Consider the following 15,073-nt stretch of genomic DNA (forward strand, 5'->3'; position numbering starts at 1 on the left):
AAAGTTGTCAGCTGCTCATACATACAGATAGGTCAAACTGTTAAAGACACACTGCCAACTTAATGTGTAATCAATCATATTTCAGTCATTGACATTTGGGGCCAGACCCAATACTATGCACTTCTGCCATGGTTGACACAATGTCACTCTGATCTCACTTGTCTCATTCCGCCACAGAATGTATTATCATTGCTTTTACTAAAACAACACTTTTTCTGAGGCAAATAGAGTTCTGCTTCCCAGAAACATCTCATACACAAAATGGAATAAATCTCACAGGAGAACTGGATGCTCAGCTGAAATGCTGTCTTTTCACCAGACATTTTTCTGCAATTACATGTCCAAAATAGTTTTCCAAAATAACAACACTTTCACTTTCCTCTTCTATGGAATTAGAAGCCTTCCTGCCTTTTTCCCCAAGATTTTCCTTTAGTTCAGTACATTCATTCAGGAGTTACTCTTTCAGTCTTCCATGTTGATGTAAAGTGATTTCATTAGTTCATGTGGAAAGGAAGACTAAAACTGCTTATTCTGCTAATTGTACTGCTTAATCACACAACTTTTGAGGATCCACTTCGTCTTCTCAAACCAATCTGTGGTAAAATATGATCAGACTGTCTTTCTTTTCTGAGGACCAAAATGAATAGAGGCTCTAAAAGCTGAAAACATAGTGCATTTTGTAATAATTCAGGAGAATCATTATTAAGAGAACATACTCTGAAACATTTGCTAATTTTTGATCTGCCTCATTGTTCATGGACACAGCTACCACAACTAGCAGAGGAATCAAAAAGGGAGGAAAATCCCTCCTGAAGAGAGGCATATCACTCTAGTCTTTTACAGGGGCAGGATCGTGCAACACTCAGAGGCTGTATCCACAGTCGATTCATGCAGAAAACAGGACCTTTCCCATTTTTTGTGAAAGATGTCGGGCCAGGATGAGAATCTTCCCTAAAACCCACCCAGTTTAAACTAACATTGCCCTGCTGTCATCTCTTACTGTTGTCATGGTCTGGTTAATGCAAAACTCAACTGAAAACACATGATATTGAGTAGGATTTAAACACATGCATGTAAGCACAGTAACCACAGTTCACATGGGGGTCTTTCACAAGGTTACTGTCCCCTCAGCAATATTGTGGGACAGTGGAATTTATAGCTGGTCCAAGCACAAAAGTTCACATTGCTGTTTTACATTTGACATCTTAGTAAGCTCAGAAAAGGAAAAACTTACAGCTTACCCTTGTTCCTGACAAAGAGCTTACATGAGCCCCACCACCGCAGCTGTTTCTACTGAGAGGACTTAATTTTGCTGAAAATCCTTTCCTGCCCCCTTGCCTTCAAAATCAATATGTCATTGTTAGTCATTTCATTAAGTGCTCCTCATGCTCTGTACACAGCTTGTCTTTGAGGACAACCTTTAGATATACCTGCTGCCTGCAGTGCTGCTAGTAAGAGGACACCTGGTACTTTGTAATGGGGGATATGCCGTATGAGATCTTCATAAATATATATTACAATTGCTCCTGTTACTAAGGAAAGAAAATTATCTTTTGGTCCATAGTGAGATATATTTGCTCCCTACCCTCCTTCACTTCCAGGCTGACCTCTTCCCTGCAGACAGACATGAAGACAACCTTAAGTGACAATGAGACAAATTTCATTTTGTAGTGAACTGCTTCTTCAATTATTTTTCTCCTCTCTATTTCTGCTGGCTGACCCAGACCAGGCTGTTTCTCTGACAGAGGTCCCTAACCTCCAGATTAAAATATGCAAATGATTGTCTTTGCTTCCACTTAGACCGGTGTCAGATATATTGAAACGATATAAAAATCTTTGATTTGGTTTTACATAAGATGAACATAGTTACTTATTTTTGTCATCTTCTTTAATTAAGTAAACCCAGTTTAACATGATGTAATCAAAGTTCAGGTACAATATAGATCACAGGGCGCTTTATGTTCTCTGAGGGAGATGCTGCTAAAAAAAAAAAAGTCAAACTTCTGAAAATCTCTAACACCACCTACTTTCTACCTTACTTTCCTCACCTTCAAATTAGTATTAAATAAGTTATACTAAAACAATGGAATGAAAAGCATATGCAACTTATCAGCTTTTGGACTTCCTACAGATAATTCATACTGAAGTCTTTAGATTGATATTAAAGATAATTGGCTTAAAATTTTGCAAATAAATTATTTCCAAAATACATGGATATACTCCAGTTTTCAGCCACTGTAAAGCTAAATTGGGCTGATATTTTTAAACGACAGAGTTATATTACACAAAGAACGGCTCCATGCAAGGATTTTTCTTTCTAATTCCTCTTGAATTTTAACTAATTCTAAAAAAACTGTTTGGTAGTATAATTATGAATACAGAAAATATAACAGATATCTCCAAGTACACCGAGATATAAATATACAGAGTTTTGAAGGAGAATTGTACACAGTCAAAACAAACTCCGTATTTTTAAGGGAAGTTTGGAAACATGTATTTGGGGGGGGTGGGGGGAAGGACTATTTCCATAAGCAGGAATCCCTTTCTGTCCCAGGTACTGTTACAGTAAAACATAATAGCTGAAAATCTGGAATTTCATAAATGCAGTCCTATATAATTGATATAATTTTATCAACATGTGACATGGACAGTGCACTGATTGAAACAAAATGCATGTCTTAGTAGGGACCTGAGGAAGAGAAAATATAGGTTGCTAGAAATCATGGTAATCTTCCCAATCTTCCCCAAATACCTAGGCCATACTGCATTTATAAAAGGCCTGTTACACCCTGGCAGCCCCTAGCTAATACAATTGTCTTATTAAATATATGAGTATCTTCATAGGATTTCCTTCTATTTCATTTCACCCGCTTGTATATCTACAAACCGATAAGTCTCTGAAATTTTGTAATGTCGTAATTTTGGCAAGAGGTCCTTAAAAGTTTCTAACCTTGCCCTAACACATTATAAAGACCATTTCAACCAGCCGGGCTACATGGTAAGAAATTGTTTCTCCTGAAAGCTGTCATGTTACTACTATTTCTTCTGTGATGTGGGCTTGCACTGACAGTCTCCAAAGCAATGATAAATAAAATTACTGCGTTGAAAAATTTTCAGCTCCTTTAGTTAGACTCTGAGTATGCCCATTGTATGAGCTTTTTTACTTAATTATTAACGTGCAGCAGAAGGTGAAATAATTGCTAAACACACAAGCTTTATTTACTTGCAATTGTATAACACAAAATTCATAGAAGTGTAGCAAGTTTATCTTGGAAAAGACACTTAAGATCATCAAGCCCAACCATTAACCCAGCAGCCAACCCAACATGAAACCACGTACCTCAGTGCCACATCCACACATCTTTAAATTACCTCCAGGGATGGTCACTCAACCACTTCCCTGGGCAGCCTGTTCCAATGCTTGACAACCCTGCTGGTGAAGAGATTTTTTCTAAAATCTAAACCTTTCCTGGCACAACTTGTGGCCATTCCCTCTTGACCTGTCACCTATCACTAGGCAGAAGACCCTGACTCCCACTGGGCTACACCCTCCTTTCAGGCAATTGTAGAGAATGATAGGTTGCCACATTTCTCCTCACGGAGAAAAGCAAGGCACATTTTCTCCCAAGAATATTTCTGGGATTCATATTCTCTGAACATCAGAGAAAGAAAACACAATTATTTTCTTGCTTGCTGTGCCTGCGTTGTGCCAAAGTAGAATGCAATATGGAGATTGTTTACCCAAAGTGAGGATATTTTGTTCCCTTGGCCTATCAGGGCCAAGAGTGTGTCTGTGTCAGGACTGTCTGCTGACAGTGACGAGAGAGTCACGGAAGAATCAGAGATGAGTGCAGTTCTGTGCAGTTGGGAGCATGAGTGAGTGCATGGCAGATTCCGTTTCAGATTTATAGAATAATATAGTGTAATAAAGTACTTAATTAGCCTTCTGATAAGACAGAGTCAGATGCATCATTCTCTCTCCCCTCGTCGGAGTTGACCTTGATTTACAATATGATAAGGTTCCCCTGAGCCTCCTTTCTTCCACACTAAACATCTCCAGCTCCCTCAGCTGCTCCTCACAGGATTTGTGCTCCAGACCCTTCCCTAGCTCCATTGCTCTTCTCTGGAAACACCCCAGCACCTCAATGTCCTTCTTCAAGTGAGAGACCCAGAACTGGATTTAAGATGTGGCCTCACCAGTGCCAAGTACAGGGAGAGAATCACTTCCCGGGTCCTGCTGGCCACAATATTGCTGATACAGGCCCGGGCCATTAACCTTCTTGTTCACCTTGACACTGCTGGCTCAGGTTCAGCAACTTCCAGCCAGCATCCCCAGGTCCTTTTCTGCTGGTCAGCTTTCCAGCCACTCTTTCCCAGCCTGTGGCAATGCATGGGGCTGTTGTGACCCAAGTGCAGCACACAGAACTTGGCCTTGTTAAATGTCATCCTATTGGCCTTTGTCCATTGGTCCAGTCCATCCAGATCCTTCTGTTTCCCTACTTTGTGAATCCATCCTGTGCACGTAGAACAACCCACTATGGATCACATTGGTACTGGAATCATCCACCCCAGTTACTCAATTGTCTAACACAAAAAGAGGTCCCTGTGATTTCAGTGAGTTTGGAGATGAGTAAGTTACAGCTCAGTAATTACACCTCTAGCAAGGGATTCAGCTTTCCAGACAGACTCACTGTGCCACCATAACCACATCACATAGGCAAAATTTACATTTTACTACATTAGTACATACACAAAATTTACATTTGTCAAAAAAAAAAAACCCAAACAAACCAACAGAAACCAAATCTGGTACTTAAGCATAAATAAGCTTTCCCTTGGAAAAGCAGCTGAACACTTTAGAGGCTGCAGGCTTGTGCGCTATAGCCACCAAAGTAAATCACATCACTTTGTGTGCGCCCACAGGCCAATCTAGCCAAGCTGCAAATCTTGCAATCCATCTCCTCCCCATGCCTGAGGCTTTGCAAATAAGTCTTATGACATGTCTTTATGTACATGCCATGTGTTTATGTACAAACAGGTATTTTAATTTGTAATTCTTGTTTTTGTCAAGGAGGTAAAACTAACTGCTCTGTCATTGTTAAAGCTAAAAATAAGTCAGGAAATCATATGCACACAAACAATTTGAGTAATTCAGTCCAAAATTTTGATTCAATCATAAAATCCCAGCTTTATCAATATATAGGTCTTTGCCTCACCCACAAGAAAACGTCTAAAAGTGAAAAAAACCAAACACACCTACCCTCAGAGTTTCTTTCTGGCTTAAGCAGCCTCTCCCTTCTTCCATCTCCAGATGTAAAATGTACTCACTCTTTCCTATACAAAGAATCTCAGTGTCTGAATTGTCATATCTCTCTGTGAACAGGTTATCTTAAGACTTTAACCACTTTGGATATTGGTCCCTGAAAAAACTCCAGCATGCCCACAAGCTACATCCATTCGTATAACAAATACCTTCAAGTTCATGCTACAAAACATTGCAGTAACTGGAAACAGCAAAGCCCTCCCAGCTTTTCCAGAATCTTTGAATAGAAAAAAAAATTACACACCAAAATAACAATGATGTCATGAGCCCCTGTGATGCCCAAAAGAGAGAAGAAAATGCTGTGTAACTGCAGGGAGCTCTTCCCAAACAGTGTGCACATGACCCAGTCCATGCCACCTGGCTCTGGTTTTTATTGAGGAGCTTGGCCACAATCTCAGTGATCTTTCCTGTTCTCCTTCCCTTCAATCCTTGCTCTCTCCCCCATGATCTTCTAGGGGATCTGGCATTCCTTCTATGAGCAATTCCTGTCAAAGAACAGCAGCTCTTTCTACAAGTATGGGTAGTTGCTCAGCTGAACCAATCTAGGACCTAGAAATTTAATGTATCTTAGCATTTAGTCAATATATTGTAAGGATTATTCATTAAATCCTTGAAGGATTACAGTCACACTGGTAAGGTAAAGAAAAAAGATTCAGGATTCTGTTATCAATCCCTCAGCCTGCTACTTCATACAAATAATACTTCCTGGGATTTCTTATTAACTGCATTCTATTTAAAATCCTTTCCTAAAGTCTCGGAAACCAATTTTAGAAAAAAAAAATTAAACTTGGTTACAATTTTCTTGCTAGATTAATCTTGCAAACTTTTAATGGGTATATTAATTAGACACCATTAATATCTCCAATATCAGACATGAATTTCTGTTGTCTCTTCAACCAAATATGATTAACTTCACTCATCCTCAAGGGTATAATTTTGCAAAAAATTAGCAAGCACAAGCATATCAGCTATTATAATATTAGAAGTGTCATTTTGTTTATGATTTCACATACAGGTCTAGACCAGCCTAAAAAGCACCTGGAATCTCATGCGTTTTACACCAATATCCTTGTGGCACTGAAGACAGAAATTGAATGGGAAATGGTTTAAAATACCACATTTTCAGCCACAATTCTTATATTCTAAGATAATTTGTCTGGGAGAGAATTGTCTCACCTCAAATGGACCCTTCTCAAATATAACTGTGCCTCCAAATACTTCAAAAGTCCTACCAATGGTGCTGAAATCTCTTCTACAAAGGTGTATGTCTTTTTGTGCAGAGAGCAATTTTTAAAAATGCCATTAGATGTTTCCTTCCTAAAATTTCAGCCCTTTAATTAGCCTTTATACTTAAAATACAATCAAGAGCCTGAAAAGCATAAAACTACACTGTTCCAGACTTTTTGGCAGATTTTTGCTTTGCTGCTTCATTGAACCTCTCTTGCTATTACTGCAGCAGCTGGCAGACCAAGTGTGTGTGGTGCCCAGCAGGAAAGCCCTGGAGTGAGCCAGCATTTCTCTCAGGCACCCTGCAGCTACCCCGCTGCACTTAGCTCAGCAACACCCATCTCTCACTCTCTCCAGATGCTACCAAAGAGCCTCAGCACCCCTGTCTGCTTTTAGTATTCTTGTTGTCAGCTAGTAGAGGTTCTCCACGATCTAGCTCAAGTTCTGTATGCTTTTCCCAAAGACTTCCATTATAAGCACAGTGTAATCACAGATCCTGGATGTTCTGAGGGTTTTTTGTCACAGCATTAGACTTTCTGTGCCCAGTTCTTCTTTCACTTGTCCTTACTTTTGAGGAAGTACTTTATAGAAAGTAGGTCAGCAAACTAAACATCGCCAGTGCATGAGGCTAATATGGAGGCTGGTACACATTCAAAGGATGGTAAGTGACCTGTTGCTTTTCCTGCCAGCGCATTCCCCATAATGCAGAGGGTGCCATCTCTTTCATACACAGAGATTATTCTGTTCATGACATTGCATTAAACTCCATGTAATCAGAATTAGAGCTAAATATTCAGGCCCATCTGAGAGAGTAGCCACAACCCCATGCATCTTCTCAATTGTTTACACTCCTGTCTGCTCCTTCTATATGAGCTAGTAGTCCCCAGTGCTCAATCAAATAAAGGTGAACACAAAAAAGCGTTCACTACTCCCCATCTGCACAGAGCAGATGATGAATCAAACTTCTGTCACGCAACCACTCCCGAAGGGAGAAGTCAGAGTGTGATCAATTGGTGCTTCATCAAATGGACCTCTTGTCCTCCCAGCTCCAACTCTTTTGATTGTTTTCCATTAAATGTCTGAGACAAAGAACTGTTGACCTCAACTTTTAAACTTCAACTTTCAGCATTGATCAATAGTAAATAATGGATAGGTCTTTGACAATATACTTCCATGCTGTATCAATTTTTCTTCAACTGGTGTATCAAGTCACATGGATGCAACTCTGTCCCCAGAGACCACAGAGGTATTTGAAGTTCCTTTAAACTGAGAGCAATCCAGAACTTTATAGACATAAATAATCTTCTGATTGGTAGGGATATCAGACAGTTGCCAGACAACGTCTGGGACCATTTATATAATTTTAGGCAAACCATTGCACAGCTCTCAAGCTTTCAGAGAATTAATTAATTCAGGATAATATCATCAGCTTACAGCTGAGAAAGAAAACACTATTTTTTGAATGTGTTATGATTTCCCAGTGTACTAGGAAATCAGTGGGCAAGAAACTAAAGCTAATTTTGGATGGAGCAACATGCAAAGCAAATGCCAATATAAAATAAGTTAGTGAATAACTAGTACAATCATTTAAATATTTAAGCCTGGGAATCAACTGTGATAAGAATAGGGAGAAAAAGATATCTACATTTTTCTATGTTAAAACTTTTTCTGCTGTAGGTATTTTTTGTATTGCATAGCTTCATCTAGTGACATCCAGCTGTTTCCTCATTTTAAAAAGAAATAACACATCTTCAAAATCAAGTCCTTTCCCTGATGAACTCAGTAACACAAGAGAGTAGGGGGTACTTCCTTGCCTTTTCTCACACTGCAGAGCTTCTTGTTTTTAGAAACATGAAAGTTGCTAAAACTTCTCATTTTCTAGGCAACAAAAAACCAGCCTCTTTGGCAGCTTTTCTTCCTTGTATGAACCTTATTTTCCACGGGCAATGTCCATCCAGACAGAATTCCTAGTTTCTTATGCTAATACTGAACCTCTACAAGCAGACAACAAGGAGCTTTTTTGTATCGGTTACATTTTGGAGAAACACAGCCTCATTTCATACACCAGGGTCTCCGGTTTGCTTATATTAGCTTATACCATGGAGGAACTTGGCCTAGTAATTCCAGTGCTGGCTTATCATTGCTAAACTATAGATAGATATTCTGTATGGCTGGGTGCCCAGGCAGCTTTCTTTTAAATTCTTAATCCCATTTAAACAACACGTTTTTAATAGAAACAAGTGGTGGTTTCCACACAGTAACTAAAGTCACTAAATAAAGCACAGCTACCACCAATTACCTTGTCTCCCACACGACTCACCAAAATGCTGGGGGCTAAAGGCTATCTGACAGTTCTGTTTTGGCTGCTGTGATTCCTGCTCTTCCCAGCGAACTCTTCAGACAGTCTGTAAAAAAGCTATATTCTGCATCACTCTTCTGGGTGCAATGAGCTTAGACTGGCCTCAGCTCACCAAATGTACCCAAATCCTTTTATGATCCTCAAGTATCTTGGTGCCTTCCAGATGTCTCTCCCAAAATTCAGTTTTCTTCTCCATAGACTGATAGAATTCTGGAATCACAGAAAGGTTTGGGTTGGAAGAGACCTTAAAGATTACCTAGTTCCCATCCTCCCCACCTATAGCAAGGACACCTTCCACTAGACCAGGTTGCTTAAAGGCTCATTGCAAAAGTCCTTACATTGCTCATATACTTTATGGGTAGGTCTTATACTTCTTTTTATGGCTACCAAGAGTCCTGTTGCCATGCTAATATTATCCTCACAGATATACCCGTTCTGTCTGCTGTGCTTCCATTAAAAACTATCCCAAATCTGGTGCAACTAAAAATGTTTTGTACTGAGGAAAAAAAATCAGGTAATACATCAGGCAAAGCAGGGAAGGAACACAGAAGGGTAGTTGATAAATATGTACATCAAAAAGACTGAACAATACTCGATGAGAGAAGTCAACCATATACCTGTTATAAAAGAAATGCAGTCCTCTTGTCACAAATATACTTCCTTTCAGCTTGTTCTTTCACTAATAAAATATATAAATACATAATGGCATTGCTGAGCAATAAAAAAAAAAACAAAAAACCCAAGCTTCTCTTATCCATATACTGTGTAGGCCATAAAATAGGGGCCCAGGTTTCCCAATCTATTTTAAGACTTCCTAAGGTATTTTAGACATGAAGGAATAGAACACATGTATCAGAAACTTTTATTCTTCACAATAGAGCTTATAGCTACGTTTGTTACAATACCCTAGCTTGCTTAGAACTAAAAATTTGTTTGTACACTTGGACAACTTGGTGACTTTTGATCACAGCTGCACTGATTAATTTTTGTGACTACAGTTAGCAAGTACCCCAACTATGATACAGGAGACCCTGATTTGGGACATTAATCTTCAGAAAGAATAACCCATCTTTAAGGTCATGAATAAGCTCTATTTACTTCCATGTTTAAAGGGTTGTGTAAATACACATCCCTGAATAGTTTCTTTAGTCAGGGCCTTGTTTTCTTTAGGGAGGGATCCTGAGCCATTCCCATGGATCCAGTTTGTTTCTTCTTTTCTCACAGCTATAAATGGGAGGGACATCCAGGTCTTCTGGACAAGCGCTGCTGGTGTCACCTGGGACAGTCTGCATGGATACAAGAGAGAATATGGAAGGTTTACTTCACAGTGAATAATAGCATTGATGTAGGGGTACAGCCCAAACTTTTTCTCTGTCACCTCATTAAACAGATTGTCAGAAGCTGATCACCAAACCATAGATATGCTGTTAAACTCTATGCTTTTAACATGGACTCTTCTTCCAGGTACAACATAGTATCTACTAATATCCTTCTTTTTTGCAGTAGTTGCTGTCTATTGAACATTTTAGGTTGTTTTAAATAATGCAGTTACTTATCTATTTGCCTACAAAAAAATTTTAAAAAGCAAACCAACTCCCTTCCCAAAAAAACAAACCCCCTCCCCCCCAAAAAAGCACACCCAAAAACCAAAAACAACCAAAAAAAAAAAGCTTACAGAGATATGATTAGCTCTAAAGGTCATGTTAAAGTTGGGAAAGAATACAAAGAGACTGAGACTTTTACCAGAATGTGGGAGAATATGTGTATATGAAGGCTGCAAATATTTCAGTTGAGTGGATTTTATTTTGCAGTCTATCTGGTTTCACTTATATGATAATTGAAGGGAAATAGTGATAGAAAATAGAGCACTTTCCCATGCTGTGTCTAAAGCTTTTTTAATGATTAAATGCCATCATATCTCAAGAGTACCAAAAATACTAGTGAAAGTCATCTTAATTTTTAAAAACAAATATTCATGAGAACTGGTTGTAGCTGGACATAGTTTTGGATTACAGCAGGTCTGTCACTAGAGTAAGTTTTATTGTGACGTGCCCAGGAGAATTTATTAGGTTCTACAGGAAAAAATAAAGACAAAAATATTTTAAATTCCTTTACTAAAAGACTTTTAATGTTTCTTTCACTAAAACCACCCCTCTATGTGTAAGACTAGCCACATCACTTGGTATTGTCACAAGTGAAAATATCTCTAGGGACATAAACATATCTCCTGAGAACAAGAACCAATATCTGCTCTCAATCCAACAGCTGTACCTTTCTCTTATAAGTGAAAACAGAGTTGTCCCTTAACAGGAAAAAAAGACAAGGCAAAAAAAAAAATCTGAGGAAAGCAAGCAGATAAGGACAGCATAAAAGGGAAACATGGGCCACAAAGACTTGTCTCGCTTGTTCTCCAGTTGACAATGCCTAATTAGGAAGCGTATCCCATTCCTACTGACTTGACTGTGGTTGAATTAGGAACCCATCCCCATATATTGAAATACTTAATTCCACTCCCATATAATGTACTAGTCAGTTGTCAGGTGTATATATCAATGCACATATTTATACCTCATTTAAATATCTAGTCCTAACCAAAGTAGGCAGCTCTAATTGCTCAATTTCCATGTATTTTACTGTGGCATTTCAATATTCCTTTTGACTTGGTTCTGGACAATTCTGTTGCCCCAGTTTCCTTGCATATTTGGACCATTTTTAAAAAACAGCAAATCCTCAATAAAATAATAAAAAACTGACTTTTATACTAACATTGATCATAACAAAGGACTAGTCAGTTAAGTAGCTAAAAGATTGCTATTTTCCTATTGCATTTCATTAATTTTAAAACTCAATCATGATTCTTCACAGAAGATTTTCTTCTGTTAGCACATGCATTCAGACATGGTTTTATAAATTTCCACTGTGCTTGGATTTCAGAGGTCTCTATTCCCACCAAAGAATTCTCACAAGATTCCTATTATCTCATTTTCCCTTTTTTTTTTGGCCTTGCACTTTGACCCTGGAATTCTTAAAAGGACACTTTGTTTTTTACATTAGGCTTCTACCACAGACTGGTTTTCTAAACAATAAAATAGAGTAACTTGCAGTCCATACTCGTCCAGAGTCTGAGAGACAGGCTCCACAAGCCAAATATATACAGTGGGAAAGTATAATTTAAAATGTTCCAGACTAAACATTTTAAAATCAGACAAAATAAATATTTCAAAGCACTAACCTGAAAACTATTGCTGGAGCTTGATGTTGTTACTGCTGTAGCTCCTTGTTAAAAGATCATGAATTTTTAATGCTTTCAGACATCTTACAGATAGCACAAGCAGTATACACTGACTAACAAATTATTTGCTGTCCTCCAGCATAACCTACAATATCCAGTGCTGTACTTTTGAAATTAGGAAATTCTGTAGTTAAAAGAAAGCCTGCCTTTGCTAGGATCAGTTGTTTACTTTCCTATGTGTGCTATTTTGAACAAAAACTTCTAGCTATTTGAAATTAGAATGCCAGGTTAAGGATAGTAGTAATAATAACAGTTATTATTGTTATCATTCTCTGCCTTCATCACTCACAGCTCCAACCCACCAAAACCAGGGTACAAGAGGTTAGTCTGTAAGAAGTAAGAACTTACAGTAGGACAGGTTCACCCTCAACAATAATAGATTGCTGCTTCTTCCAGGTACTGGATTTCCCAAACCTCTAGGCTTCAACCTTCTTGGACAGGCCCTCACCAGGCTCTGAAAGAAATACAAAAATTATCAAAATATGTATGGCATCTGCTGTATTCATCAGATTTTCTCTCCAGAGGTTTGAGTTTTTTGGTTGCTGGTTTTGAGGTTTTTGGTAGGTTTTTGTTTTCCTTTTTATTTGTTTTGTATTTGCTTTTGGGTTTTTTTGGTTTTGTTTTGTTTGCTTTGTTTTTTTTGAGGGATGGAAGAATGTTAGCTATAGGATTGAACTCAGTAGGGTATTCAGCTCTACAGCCCACCCAATAATTTGTCATCCCTTAAGGTTCAGCATGAAGATATGACTATGTCCTATAGAGAAATGTTCATTATATTAAACAGGAGAGGATTAAAAGATATTTTAGTGCCTGTACCCCAAGAAAATCACCTGCCTAAGCATTAAAACCAGTAGTGTAGATAAGGAAGTCTCAAAGTTGAATTTATTATTTTAACCAGAAAAATGGAATGTCATTTTTTAAAAGAAAAATAAGAAGGTCTTATGTTCAGAAACCAAATAAAAATATCTTGCAATCACGCTACTGTAGATTTCAGTTTCAGATGATTTCATGTTTCAGCAGGAAGTATGTCATGGTCTCTGTGTCACGTGGAAGTAAACTGAGATTGTCACACAAGCTATTTCTGGAGCCTTCAGAAGGATCTGTAGGAGTTGAACTTCTCTGACCAATGGGACCACCCTAGTCTGGCACTTTGCTTCCTAAATTGTTTTATCTAGCTTGTATTGGGAGAAAAAATGTTCTGAAACAAGCAAACCATTAAAATGTACAATGCTCTTCTCAGTGAGGAGCAATCATTGCACACTACTACTGTTCTTATTATCCTTTCCAAAATTAAAGACTGAGCCAAGTACTTCTCAGTCAATAAGGAATGAAATCTTGGATTTTCTTCTAGCTTTACTCAGAGATTGTGTTTGTAAAGGGTTTATGTACAAAAGTACCATTTACCCTTTTAAAGCTGAATCTGATTACCCCACTCAGGTAAGATACCAATAGTTGAAACAAATTTGCACCTGGGACCTACTACCATGGTTGGCATATATCAAAGAAGGAAAAAAGGAGCAAGTGTTGGCCCTGAGTTTAAGACTCAGAGGCAGAAGAGCGAGTGGCAAACATGAGGGCACTGCATGCTGAAGCTAGTGACATTTTATAAATTTCAATTAAGTGTTGAACACCAAACATACAGTAAAATTTTCAGTGGTAAGCCCCAGAAGCTATGACACAGAGGGAGACAAAACCTGTCCATTGTTATGAGAAAAGTTAGTTATTTTACAGTATTTAATTAGATATTAATAGGGACCAGGTCATAAAGCAAAAAGAGTGTTCTGTTTTGAAAGCAAAACCAGTGAGATACTCCAAATCAGAAATATAATTTATTAGGAAAAGGGAAAAGAAAACCAAAATACATGCAGTAATACAAAAGAAAAACCACTGGCAAAGTCAGAATACAACCTGATGCCCTGTTGGTCAGGGTGTTGGTAGCAGTCCAGTTGGATTGTTGGCTGCAGTCCTCCTGGAGTAGCAAATGTGGTTCTGTTGGAGCAATGATCCTGTAGAAAGGGTGTAGCCTTCCTCTGTAGATCATGTGGAAAAGATGGCCATTCCTCTGGGAATCCAGTGGAAAGACTGACTGCTCTATCCCAAATCCCAGATTGTATCCAGTTGGGCTCCACCCTCCTGGGCAGAGCCTCTCACAATGGGCTGATATAATTCTCTGAGTCATGTGATGGGTCCATCAAACAGAAATGGTCCCTGGATGGAGTTATCTCTGAGTCATGAGACAAGGCATTGATGGGCCCATTAACAGGAGATAAGGAAGAAACAATGCCCCTCCTGGCTTCAGCAGCTCTTGAGGATGGGAATAGAATATATCTTAATATTGTAACCTAGGACGAAGAGTTGAACATGAATGGTTAAGTTATTTAAAAGCCAATAGAAAATAGAATTTTATTTCAACATCCAAAACCATCCTTCAGCATCACCACTTGGACAGGACACTTTGTAACTCATTGCCATGTCCAAGTGAATGTTACACAATTTGTGCAGGTCTGTGTGTGTATGTACTTTATTATTTGCATAGTACAAAAGCTATTCATTAATGTGACAATATATAACCTAGCTGTTGAGAGCCACTAGAGAAAACATTTACACTACCCTCATATTCCCTGTTTTCTGAATCAAGATTGGCATGAACAGATGACATAAATTTTCAGGCTCTGTAACAAAGCAAGTAGTTGATATGTTACCATGCATAGTAAGGAAGGTTTTAAGAACAATAAATGAAGTCTTTTTCAGCTGCCAGAAGCAAGCCACAACCTGGCTCATGACTCCTCTTAGAGCAGTTAGTTGCTAGTGTCTTCTTCTAGAACAAGTTGCTGTGTGGACACTCTTTCTGAAGTAAGAATATTGTCACAGA

At 38.4% G+C, this 15,073-nt stretch overlaps 1 long non-coding RNA gene across 1 annotated transcript in view; it reads right to left on the minus strand.

The window, feature by feature from the left end:
- Nucleotides 1-3,715: 3,715 nt before the first annotated feature.
- The window catches only part of LOC119698324, a 28,758-nt gene continuing 17,400 nt past the window's right edge, over nt 3,716-15,073 (minus strand). The window contains exons 2-4 of the long non-coding RNA XR_005256120.1: nt 14,110-14,543; nt 12,550-12,655; nt 3,716-10,195 (exon numbers count right to left, since the gene is read on the minus strand). This is a non-coding gene — a long non-coding RNA (uncharacterized LOC119698324). The remainder of the gene's footprint in view (nt 10,196-12,549; nt 12,656-14,109; nt 14,544-15,073) is intronic.

Source organism: Motacilla alba, chromosome 2, assembly GCF_015832195.1.
Source record: "Motacilla alba alba isolate MOTALB_02 chromosome 2, Motacilla_alba_V1.0_pri, whole genome shotgun sequence".
Taxonomy (NCBI): Eukaryota; Metazoa; Chordata; class Aves; order Passeriformes; family Motacillidae; genus Motacilla; species Motacilla alba.